The following is an 11266-nucleotide window of genomic DNA, read 5'->3' on the forward strand; positions in this document are numbered from 1 at the left end:
AATAGTAAAAGCTATTACATTGAGGTCAAAAGGCTACTCTTGGGGGAGACTGACAAGCAAGACTTGAAAATGTTTGGAAGGTAGACATCTAAGATTTCATTCAGTGTGGTGGTTTAATGGGAAGGGGTTTAGGCAGGGCAGGACAGGGGCTGTAGGCTGGACATGAGGCTTTAAGGGGGTGATTCTCCCTTCTCATACCTCCAGTAGCAAAGATAATGTTAAACACAAACTTTTATGTCCCCTCCTGTGGATAAAACATTTTGTGTATATTATGCAGTTTCCATGTAAAAAACTATGTGTGATAAGGAGTTCTTTTATGTTCATTAGTCATTGCTCCCAGCTGCATAGTAGAAATCGAAGTCCTCAAAGGAGCTATTGGTGGCAACTATTTCAAACAAAGCTGCAGTCGGAGCAAGAAGGAATTGCCTACAGACTACAACTCTTCACTGTGTCTCCAGTGAAACTGCCTACCTGTCAGAGTTTGGACTTGCATTTCCCCATGAGCCAGTTTATTAAATAAATTTTTGTATCTGTATAAATATTCTATTGGCTCTTTCTCTGGAGACCCCTAACTAATACAGATGTTGAAATGGTATAGAAGAAAAAATTGTGAGGGAAAACTTGGATACAGAGGGAAATTCCTCAGAGAGAGAAATACATATTGTATCTTAAACATTCTTTGAATTAAAAGGCTAATAGTCTACCTCTGCATTTTTACCACCCCATTCCCTTAAAGTTTAAAATATTTGTCCTTTGGAGTTGTGTTTTAAGAGGATTAAAGTCGTGAGTACTGGGTATAGGAAAAAGATTCATATTTTTTTTTAATTGCAACTTTTTTTTTAGTGAAAAAAAATTGATAGGCTTTATTGTCTTGTGTGACCTGGAATTCCAAGAGTGAAGCCACTTCAGGCTGGCTCGATAGGGAATGCATCAAAGGCCGTAAATCATTTGATTCTCTTATCTCCCTCTATTTCTATATTTTTACTTTTTCTATGTTGGCATCATTCTCATCTGTCATTTCAAAGAGGCGAAAATGCACTACAGGCATTTCCACCAGCAATGAAAGAGTTCCTGTTGGTCCACATTCTCCCTAGTCTTTGGTGTTGTCAGTGTTGAGGATTTTGGCCAGTCTAATAGGTGTTTAGTTGTATCTCGTTTTAATTTTCATTTCCCTAATGACATATGATGGGGAGCATCATCTTTTCACATGTGTATTTTGCCATCCATATATCTTCTTTGATGAGGTGGCTGTTAAGGTCTGTGGCCTCTTTTTTGAGTTCTCTTAATGTTTTGAGAGTTCTCTGAATATTTTGAAAAATAGTTCTTTAGCAGATATGCCTTTTGCAGAGTTTTTAATATTAATGAGGTCCAGCTTATCAGTTCTTAGGTAGATTGTGCCACTGGTGCTGCGTCTAAAAAGTCATCACCATAGCCAAGGTCATCTTGGTCTTCTCTTGTATTGCCTTATTGGCATCTTACAGTTTTGCATTTTACACTTAGGTCTATTACCTATTTTGAGTTAATTTTTTGTGAAGGGCGTAAGGTGTCTGTCTAGATTCATTTTTTTACTTGTGGATGTCCAGTTGTTCCAGGACCATTTGCTGAAAAGACTGTATTTGCTCCATTAGATTGCCTTTGCCAGTTTGTCAAAGATCAGTTGAGTATATTGATGTGGGCTGTCTGTTTTGTTGTCCATCTATCTGTAATCCTTAAATGTTAGAATTTACCAGTGAGTCCTCTGGGCCCGATGCTTTCTGTTTTGGGAGGTTATTGATTCAATTTCTTTGCTAGATATAGGCCTACTCAGATCGCTCATTTCTTCTTGTGTGAGCTTTGGCAAATTTTGTCTTTCAGGCTTTATTGGTCCATTTTATCTAGTTATGAAATTTAGGGGAACAGTTTATGGTATTCCTGTATCTTATTAATGTCTGTGGGATCAATAGTGATGTGCCCTCTTTCATATCCGATATTAATAATTTGTGTCTTTCTTATTTCCCCTGGCTAGAGGCTTATCAACTTTATAGATCTTTTCAATGAACCCGCTTTTGGTATTGGTTTCTCTTATTGGGTTTGTTTTCTATTTCACTGACTCTATTCTAATTTTTTTTTCTGACTTTGGATTTAACTTAAATTTCTCCTGAGATTTCTTCATTCATTCATGCATGTGTTATTTAGTAGTGTGTTTTACTTCAAAATATTTTGGAGTTTTACAGCTACCTTTGTTTTTCCTACATTATCAGTTGTTGTCTAAGAGCAGACCTTATATAATGTACTTTTCTAATTTGTAAAAGTATACTTTATGGCCCACAGTGTGTCTGTCTTGGTGACTGTTCCATGTGAGTGAGACAGTGTATTCTTTTGGATGAAGTAGTCTGTTTCTGCAGCTCTATCACTTCGCCTCACACAGTTTCACCCTCTGTCACGGGCATGCACATTAGGGATTTTTATGTCTCGCTGAAGAGTGACCTGTTAGGTAATGCCCCTCTTTATCCTTGATCACTTTCCTCATTCTGAAGTCTCTGCTCTGTCTAAAGTGAAATACAGCTTCTCCCACTTTCTTAGCATCATACATCTTTCTCCATCCATTTACGTTTAACCAACGTCTTTATGTTTACAGTGAGTTTTCTGTAAACAAGTTTGCTTTTTAGTATGCCTTGCAATGCTTTCTTAATTGCCAGGTGTTATGTGCTGGGTAAAAGGAATTGCCCTAACTAGGCCTTTAGCGATGTGTGAAGTTATTGGAGGTGAAGAAGGGATCATAGTTTTACGGTTATCAAAGGACTGTCATTAGGTTTGTCGTTTAGTAGGATTGTCTTTGCACTTTAAACTACACATATGCTTTACCTTCTCCCTCTCGTTGAATTTGGAAGGGCGGCTAGTGTGGGCTGGAGAAAGGTATTTCTCTTCCCCCAGGTCAGTTAAGCTCTGTGAACTAGCTTCTCTGAGGGCCAACCTTGAAGAATAGAGTGCTTCTGGTGTATGTCACGGTTCTTTTTCTCCTTTCCCCGTGGGAGGCACAGGGGATTTCCCCCCTAGATTTACCTTGAGAAACTGCTTGAGCTACTGCATGTCAAACTCAAAAAAGAACACTGCCCCCAACCCCCCGAAGTTTTTAACTCTTGGATTTGTCACCCCCGAGCCTACAGTTTGTCAGTAACAGTTCAGGTTTCCCTGGCCCACTCCTAGTTTCCATTAAGTTTATATCTTGGGTTTGTGCTTTTGTCAATTGTGATTGTCCATACTCATGTCTCTCTAATTGGGGGTAGCAGTTTGCCCTGTAACCTCACTACTATGCTGGATCTAAGAAGAGTCTTCATTTTTCAGATCAGCTTTTTACTTTTTAGGACTGAGTGACTTTCAGCCTTCCTACATATCCAGAATCAGGAAGTTACCACCTTTTAAATATTGGACAAACAATACACAGTGCTGTACAGTTGAAATTAAGGCTGAATTTATGTTCTTATAAATAGGCTGGTTCTTTTAAATGAGTATTAAATTGTGTTTGCCTCAGTTTCCCCCTTTGTATAGCGAGATGACTTAGGGTTCCTCCCCTGGCTAGCATCTCCCCATTGCCCTCACCTCCCAGACTCTGGTAACCACTATTTTGTTTTCCTATGAATTCATCTTTTCTAGTTTTTACATATAAGCGAGATCCTATAGCAATCGCCTTTCTCTGCCCAACTGATTTCTCTTAGTGAAATGCTCTCAGGGTCCATCTGTTGTCACAAATGGCAGGATTTCCTTTCTTAAAAAAATGAGTTAGGTTTTGGTAGCAGTTGGGAGTAAAGTCGGAGGATGTCCCAGAAAAGGGAAGAGAAGTCGGTGTCGTGGAGGAACCCACATGGCTAGAGCCTGTGGTGTTAGTGGGAGAGTAATGAGATGCAAAAGGGGAAAACCAGGTAATGGGGGCCTGATGCCATCTGAAGGAACATGGCCATCGTTCCCCATTTCCTGACAAGCTGTGACAAGCCATTTAAATACTGTGACAGGAGTGAGGGGACCAAGTGGGTGAGAAAGATTACTCTGGAAGCGGTATGGGTCACAGAGCTGTGGGATGCTGGAGAGATGAGTCAAGAAGTTACCAGTAGTTTATTCAGGAAAAACTTGAGAGGACTTCAGGTCCTTTGTATTGGTAACAGAAGAGGGGAGGCATTAAAAGGAGGAAACTTGATAGCTGTGGGTGATTAGTGAGGGAGAAAGAACTTAGCTACACCTGTGTCTTTGCTGTGGGCGACTGCATAGTGGTTCTGGGGTGGTTTCTAGTGGCAGGGACCTGCTATTACGGTACTGTTTGATTTGAACATAACTGCTGCCTCCTTTATAGTTGTAGCTTCATTTGTCAGCTGTTAAATTTGTTCCTGCAAAATCAGATGCCTTCCCCAAGGACGTATCTGCATGAGGAAAACGTGTCTGTTACTGGCACCGTTGCAGTGATCACCCCTGAAGGGTGGAAATGGGGGGACGTGTGTGAATGGTGGCGAATAAGCAGGTGTAGAAGGGCTCTGGAATCCAAAGAACTTTCGCTCCCCTTCACTTTGTAAGGCCTGACATGAATTATTCTTTGTGAAACCGCGACAGGCCTGAATTATGCTTAGTGTGTGCTGAGTCTCTTTTAATTTAGAGTCAGTAAGTCTGAGTGATATAACGTCCTGGGTAACTGACGTGGCCTGGGAACCTACCAGTCAGAGCAGATGCTTACTCTAGTGCTGAAGAAGGGTTCGGGGGCCCACGTTTCAGTCACTGCTCCTTCATTTATCATTCTGGGATGTCTGGGGAGGAACCAGGGGCCATCAGTTACCAGCTCCGCTGTGTGCCGTCTGGGTGCATCCTGGCTGAATGTTGTGACTGGCTGCAGGTGACAAAATGACTACCATATCTTTTTTCTAGGATTCAGAAATGGAAGCCTGTATTTTCCACATTCAGTGGTGCTCAGTGAGTATCCTGGCTTCCTCATACCTCAGTCCCATCACCCACTACCCTTGACCACAGACCTGTACTCCCTGTGTGTTACGATTCAGCACAGTTCTGGCACGGTAGTGACTGTGGGAAAAAAAAATGAAAACAAAAGAGACTCAAACTGAACCTCAGCAGGCTGAGGAAATGAGTGAAAAACAAGACTTAGAATCAGAAGGCAAGAGCCGTGACGTAGGTCAGGTGACCGGTATCTCTGCTCTAATACTGACATAGAAACTGACGATCTTGTGGAAAAAACAGATGGGGCTTGGTCCTCTGTTGCCCGGAAGCGGGAGCTGCATGGTAAGACCTCCTCTGCATGGAAATGCACCTCGAGGAAGCTCTGCATCTGAGGACAAGAAAATGAGGATGGGAGAGGACAAAGGATCTCATGTAACACAATTCTGGAAGACTCTGAAAGAAACTGCATTTTCATGACCTGGCTTACGGTAAAGCCATGCCAGAGAACGCGGTACTGCACAGTGGGATTTCACAGAGTTCATGGGAAAGTTGGGGCATGCCGGGTAACCCCGACGAGGGCGAAGACCGTGTTACATATGAAGATGAACAAAGAGCTGTCCAGTCAGAGCAGCGCCATGATGTTCTAAGATAGGATGAGATGTTAAAGTCAGGACTAACCACGGAAGTGAACTTGGGTAAAGAAAAGAAGAGGTACGTAACTGTTCCCCAAATCCCGCCATCTCCAGATGGAGTAAAAGACAGAGATGAGATCCAGAATACCCTGAGCTCAGAATTGTACCTGTCTAGTGTAGGTGTCAACAAGCTTCAGGAGCCAGTACCACTGTCTGCCAGCACAGAAGCAGTCAAGGACCTACACATACAGTCTGAATCCCAGAAGCCCCTTAGCACTGGGGAGAGGAAGCCAGACAACAGCAGGGGGAGCCACAACCTCCCTGAGAAAGTAGATGAAGTGGGACAGAGGGACGGCCATCCCCAGGGTGCTGGTCCCTCTGCTGCCTGGGTGGCCTAGTTGATGAAGCCATCCAGTGTGATACGAGCCCCTGGCAGGAGGCAGAGCTGAAGAGGTCCCCAGATTCAGCACCAGAAGATAGTAGAAAAGGGACGTGGGAAAAGTCAGTGTGGTATATGGAGCTGGATGAAATGGGAGAGCACAGCAGTCCCCGGGGAGCTGTTCCCTCTACTTCCTGTGTGGCCCAGTTGAACAAAGTTGACAAAGCCATCCAATGTGATAGGAGCTGGTAGCAGGATGCAGAGCTGGAGGGCTCCCCAGAGTCATCACCAGAAGGCAGTAGAAAGGTAACAAGGAGGAACTCAAGACTTTTAGCTTTCTCCTAAAAATGAAAACTAAAGATGCTGGTAATGAGTCCCTGTATATCTTGAGTCTGTTACACAACCATTTTAAGGAAATATGTTTTGTTATTTCATAGAAAACTAATTTGAGTTTCATCTACAAAGGCTAGATGAATGTAAATGTTGCAATGTCATGTTTGGTTTAGAACACTGATATCTCTCTTAGTTTGAACTAATAAAGCTATTATACCAACAACCAAGTTAAGAAAATGTGACATTGTCAAGCCACTGGAATTTTAAGTTGTAAAGCAGTTAATAAATTGAATTGCATGTGTGCAATTCTTAAGCATTTTCTTCCTTTCCCAATATGGGCACATGACTGATAATACCACGAATAAAGTTGTCGGGTCATCTGTGTATGCTTCTATATGTATCCTGTTTTATAATTTCTAGGGACCTTTAGATAAAGCGAAGGGATGGTGGAGTTGACAGAATGAACAGTTGAAGGATTCTCCATAAACAGGACCTGCCCTGGGGATAGAGATTATGCCTTGCTCATTTTTACAGATGGAGAGACCAGATAATAACACTGATGTGTCCAGGGTGGATTCTGGTACCATGTCCTTTACTTCCAACTGCTGTATGCTCCTAGAAACAGGAAGCTTTCTGCAAACAAAAGTTCTCTGTACTCAGAACCTTGGACCTAGAAACGAGTCTCCCAACAAATCATACAGGTTGTCTCACTAGGTGCCAGAAATGTTTATCTGTGGTTGAAGGCTCTCCCAAGGTTATTTGAAAGAACAGGGCAGATGTGGGAGAGAGCATGGGTGTGCCTTCAAGAAAGGCTGGCTGGGTACTGTATGGACAGTATGGTAATACATACAAGTGGGGCCGCTGGTTTTGCCTCTTATGTTACCCTGTGATGACACTACCCTATATTTTTAACTCCCTATAGTAACCAAGTACCTCTCGAGATGGAACAAGTAGATAACAATCATTTTTTCAGGTGAGATGCAAAAAGGCAAACAAGATACTGTTCCTAAAATTGGTCTGAATGAGAAGGTCTATGACTTTCGTCTTGCCCCCGACTTCAAGATTTGGTTTAATACTCCAGGGAAACACCTCCGACCCCTGTCCTCTGTGTTCCAATATCGCCTGCGTTTTCACTTTCATACCCCATTTCAGGATATAACACGTGAGACCTGGAATATTCTCACCCCCAAGGAGACCATATATTCCTTAGAGCGGAATCCACTGCGGAATCTCCTTCCTTGGAATAGTTAGTCTAGAGCTGAACCGGACACTCAGCATTTGTAAATGAATGGCTTAGTGTCGATTTAGATTAACAGCTTTTGCGCTGAGGTCACGGTTCCCGCCCTTCCCAGCCCAGCAAACACACCTCGGAGGAAGGGCTGAGAAAAGAACGCTTTGACTACAGAACTGAAGACTAGGGAAGCCCGGAGCCCAGAGCACCCGACTTCCTCGCTTTCATGGGCACCAGGAAGGCATTCCACTGCTCTAACTCTGCTCCCACCGGAAACTGCTGATTCATTCACCCATGAATTCCCGTGAGAAAAGGAAGGAATGGCTTTTCCTTGGTGTGTTAGTATGAATGAGTTGAATCTGATTGCCTTTTTGACACTTGCGAAGTATGAGTTTGAAGTGTTATGGGTGCATTAACTCAAGGCACTTAATTGTGGCTCCCTGGCTAGTAGGAAGGTGTTAGACCCTAGAAGTTGGGGAAGATGCCAGTGCCAGTATATGAAAGAGGAAGCACAGAAAGAGGAGGCTAGTTCTAGCGAACACTTTCCTGGTTTGTAATCCTTCCCAGAGTCTTCCCTTTATCCTAGAGGCTAGATTAAAAGCCAAGCAGACGTTTGGAAAACGGAGTTCAAAATGAAAGGTTAACTTCTGATAAGACCTATACTTTCATTTTCCCAAGTGGCTACTGCACCCCTGTGGCAGGTTGATTTCCTTGGGACCAGCCTCTGAGATGGAGATTTGTGTGCAGGAAATTTAATGGGGAAGGCTTTGAGGAATGACATCTTTGAGGGATCAAAACAAGCAAGATCAAGCAGAGGGAGAAGTGGCATTCACACAGTCACAACAAAAGCCTTCGCCCGTTCTGAGACTCCCTGAACTGCGACAACCCTGCAGCTGCCCCAGCTGGGGCCAGAGGCCACACCTTACATCCCAGCATTGACCGGTCACTGTGATACAAGATGCTCCTGTAAAAGAGGCATGACCTTGGGTAGACGAGTTTTCTTCAAGAAAGAAGAATCACTGGGAAGGCAAAGTTAGTTGTAAACTGTCAGCTGTCAATGGTCCCAGCAGCGGGGAGAGTAAATACTTTTTTAGTCCTTGAAGGCAAGGGTAGGGGTTGGGAGGCAGATACAAGGGCACAATACATCGTCCACTACAACTTCCAAATCATTCCAACTGGGGGACGTAACCATACTTTTAATTAATTCGCACTGAACACCACCATGTGTGACACGTGTTAAGTGAGCATACAACAAAAAAGACAGTCTGTGCCCTCAAGAAGCTTCTGGACTTGTAGACAGTTGCTAATTACCACACATGTAGTGGCTAAAAACAATACCTATTGACTTCTGGTTTCTATCTGGCACGTGAGGAGCTTAGAAGTCTTCACTCCAGCCTAACAAGTAAAAAGCTGAGCAAACTAAGAAAATCAAATCTTAAATCCATCAGAGAATTGAGGGTCACAGGGCAAACTACTGACCCAGAAACGGGAGAGGTCGGCAGATACAGAGAATCACAACTTACTGGAGCAGAAACCTGTGGGAACCAGTGTCTGGCTAGCACACTGACTGTGCAAGCGTACCGTTAGTGTCGACACAGGTCGGAGGAGAGAGAGAGGATATATGGGAAATTACTGTACTTTCTGCTCAACTCTGTTGTGAAAACTGTTGTAAAAAAAAAGGTCGTGAATTTTTTAAAAAGTGAAAACTAAAAACAATGCCTATTTGTTATCTCACAGGTCTGTAGGTCAGAAATCTAGGTAGGCTAGACTGGCTTCTCTGCTTAACACCTCCTAAAATGCCACATAAATTGTGGGCAGGCCAAGGCTGTTGCCTGAAGGCTCTGGTGAAGATTATGTGTCCAAAGTCATTGCAACAGTGAGGAGAATTAAGTTCCTTGTGAGTATAGGACTGGGGTGCCCATTTCCTTGCTGGCTGTCAGCTAGGGATTGATTTCAGCTCTTAGAAACTGCCACATTCTTTGCCATATGGCCCTTCATTTTAAAGCCACCAAGAGCACATCAAGTCTTTCTCAAGCTCAAAATCTGAATTCCTCGTAGCTACCTACAAAAAAACCCCCCATGGTTTAAAAAACTCTCATGTGATTTGGTCCTGACTGACTACCCAAATAATCACCTTTTGAAAAGGTCATCTGTGTCTTGTAACAATCTAATCATGGGAGTAAAATCCATTATAATTATAGTCGCATAGTCCCATGGATTTAGGCTGCCAGCCTTGGAGTGGTTTTACAATTCTGTTACAACCATGATGACAGGTTGTAGGAAACCTTGGTACAGGGAGGTCTGGTGGCTTCCTGAACAGGAGTTGAGAGTACAGAGTCCGAGGGGAGAGATTTGGGGATGAAGAAATTTGATTCATCAGCTTTACGGACTGAGTGGTTGGGGAATTGGAGCAGAGGAGGAAGAGTGTGGTTTGAGGTTCTTATAGGTAAGCTGGGCGAAAGGAGGTGACAGGCTAGAGAGGCAGGCCACAGAATCTAGGCCAGAAACAGAAGACAGAGAAACCTGGAGTGAAGGAGAAGGGACAAGAATTAACTTGCAAGGGCTGCAGTGGACGGCGAGATTCCGGTTAAAACAGGAAGTGGAGGAAGCCTTCGGTAAGAGGTTAATCATTTAGAGCTCCTGTTCTCCAAGTCTGGTCCCCAAACCAACAGCATCTTTTGGGAACTGGTTAGAAATTCAAATTTCACCAGTTTATCCCAGACCGGTAAATCAGAAATTCTGAAACTCTAGGGGTAGGGCACAGGCACCTGTTTTAACGGGCCCTCCAGGTGATTCTGATGTTGCACACATTCCAGTCTTTGATGTTCCAAATTGTAACAATGTTTAATGTAAGTGGGAACCAGCAGAATAAAGAAAATTTCTAGAAGGACAAATTTTTCTGCTGCATGCTGAGCTAGGATGCCAAGGGTTAAATGTAAGGCATGGCTGAATTAACTGGCCTTAGGGTTTTCAGAAATAACAAGGTTCCAATCTGGGCCAATTGTGTTACTAAGATATATTTCTAAGGCCAGGGCCAGGAGCAGTTACTAAAGAGAGTTGGGGAAGCCAGCCCAGCCTGCATCAGTTACTCTTTAAAGAGGCGGGTAATCCAGACCCCAGGGAAAGAGAAAGAGGGAATGGTCAGGTTCTGGGACCCTGAGCAATGAAACAGCAACAGACCCTGGTGGAGAGGGAGGAACCTGCCCATAAGCAGGATCCAACTGCTTTGGCTCATCAAAGAACAGACACCCTCCCTAGCCTGCCGAGCTGCCTCGGCTGCAGCACAAAGCCAGAAGTTTTCAAGTGGTCTGTGCTTAGCCAACAGGATGAGGATGTATCTTGAGATGTGGGTAGTACACAAATCCCTTTATCCGTAATATTTTTTAGAGCCAATTATTCTGGGAATAAAAATAATCATGGGATAATGGCAATAAGTTCTAAGCAAGTTAAATACATGATTTTTCACTGTTATTATATGATATTTACCCTTCTCCGCAAAAAAAAAAAAAAAAAAATCATGCCGGGGGTTTATGAACACAGGCCTTTGGTGTGCAGCAAGGCCCAACATGCTTTATACTGTTGAGTTAAAAAATGAAAAAGAAATATTATGCCAACAAATGTGTATAGTATGCTACATTTATGTTAAAAAAATGCTTATGATATGTAAAATGTTTCTGGATGACTTCACAAGAAAGTGGGAATGTTGTTAGCCACTGGGGGAGGGAACTGAGTGGGGGAGAGAGGAGGAAGGTTTTTATGATTAAATCTAATGCACTT

At 43.2% G+C, this 11266-nt stretch overlaps 1 protein-coding gene and 1 long non-coding RNA gene across 3 annotated transcripts in view; one reads left to right on the forward strand and one right to left on the reverse strand.

The window, feature by feature from the left end:
• LOC111741246 overlaps nt 1-6564 on the forward strand; it is a 17428-nt gene extending 10864 nt beyond the window's left edge. The window contains exon 2 of the long non-coding RNA XR_002780937.1: nt 4888-6564. This is a non-coding gene — a long non-coding RNA (uncharacterized LOC111741246). The remainder of the gene's footprint in view (nt 1-4887) is intronic.
• Nucleotides 1-11266, reverse strand: part of RP9 (RP9, pre-mRNA splicing factor) — a 167805-nt gene that overhangs the window by 21237 nt on the left and 135302 nt on the right. Inside the window, exon 6 of one of the 2 annotated variants that reach the window (XM_023532026.1) lies at nt 4890-5302. The exons of the other annotated variant lie outside the window; for it this stretch is intronic. The gene's annotated coding sequence lies outside the window, so the exon portion shown is untranslated. Of the gene's footprint in view, nt 1-4889; nt 5303-11266 lie in introns of those variants that run through there. 2 annotated transcript variants of the gene reach the window in all.

This window comes from Pteropus vampyrus, unplaced genomic scaffold (assembly GCF_000151845.1).
Source record: "Pteropus vampyrus isolate Shadow unplaced genomic scaffold, Pvam_2.0 Scaffold75, whole genome shotgun sequence".
Lineage (NCBI taxonomy): Eukaryota > Metazoa > Chordata > Mammalia > Chiroptera > Pteropodidae > Pteropus > Pteropus vampyrus.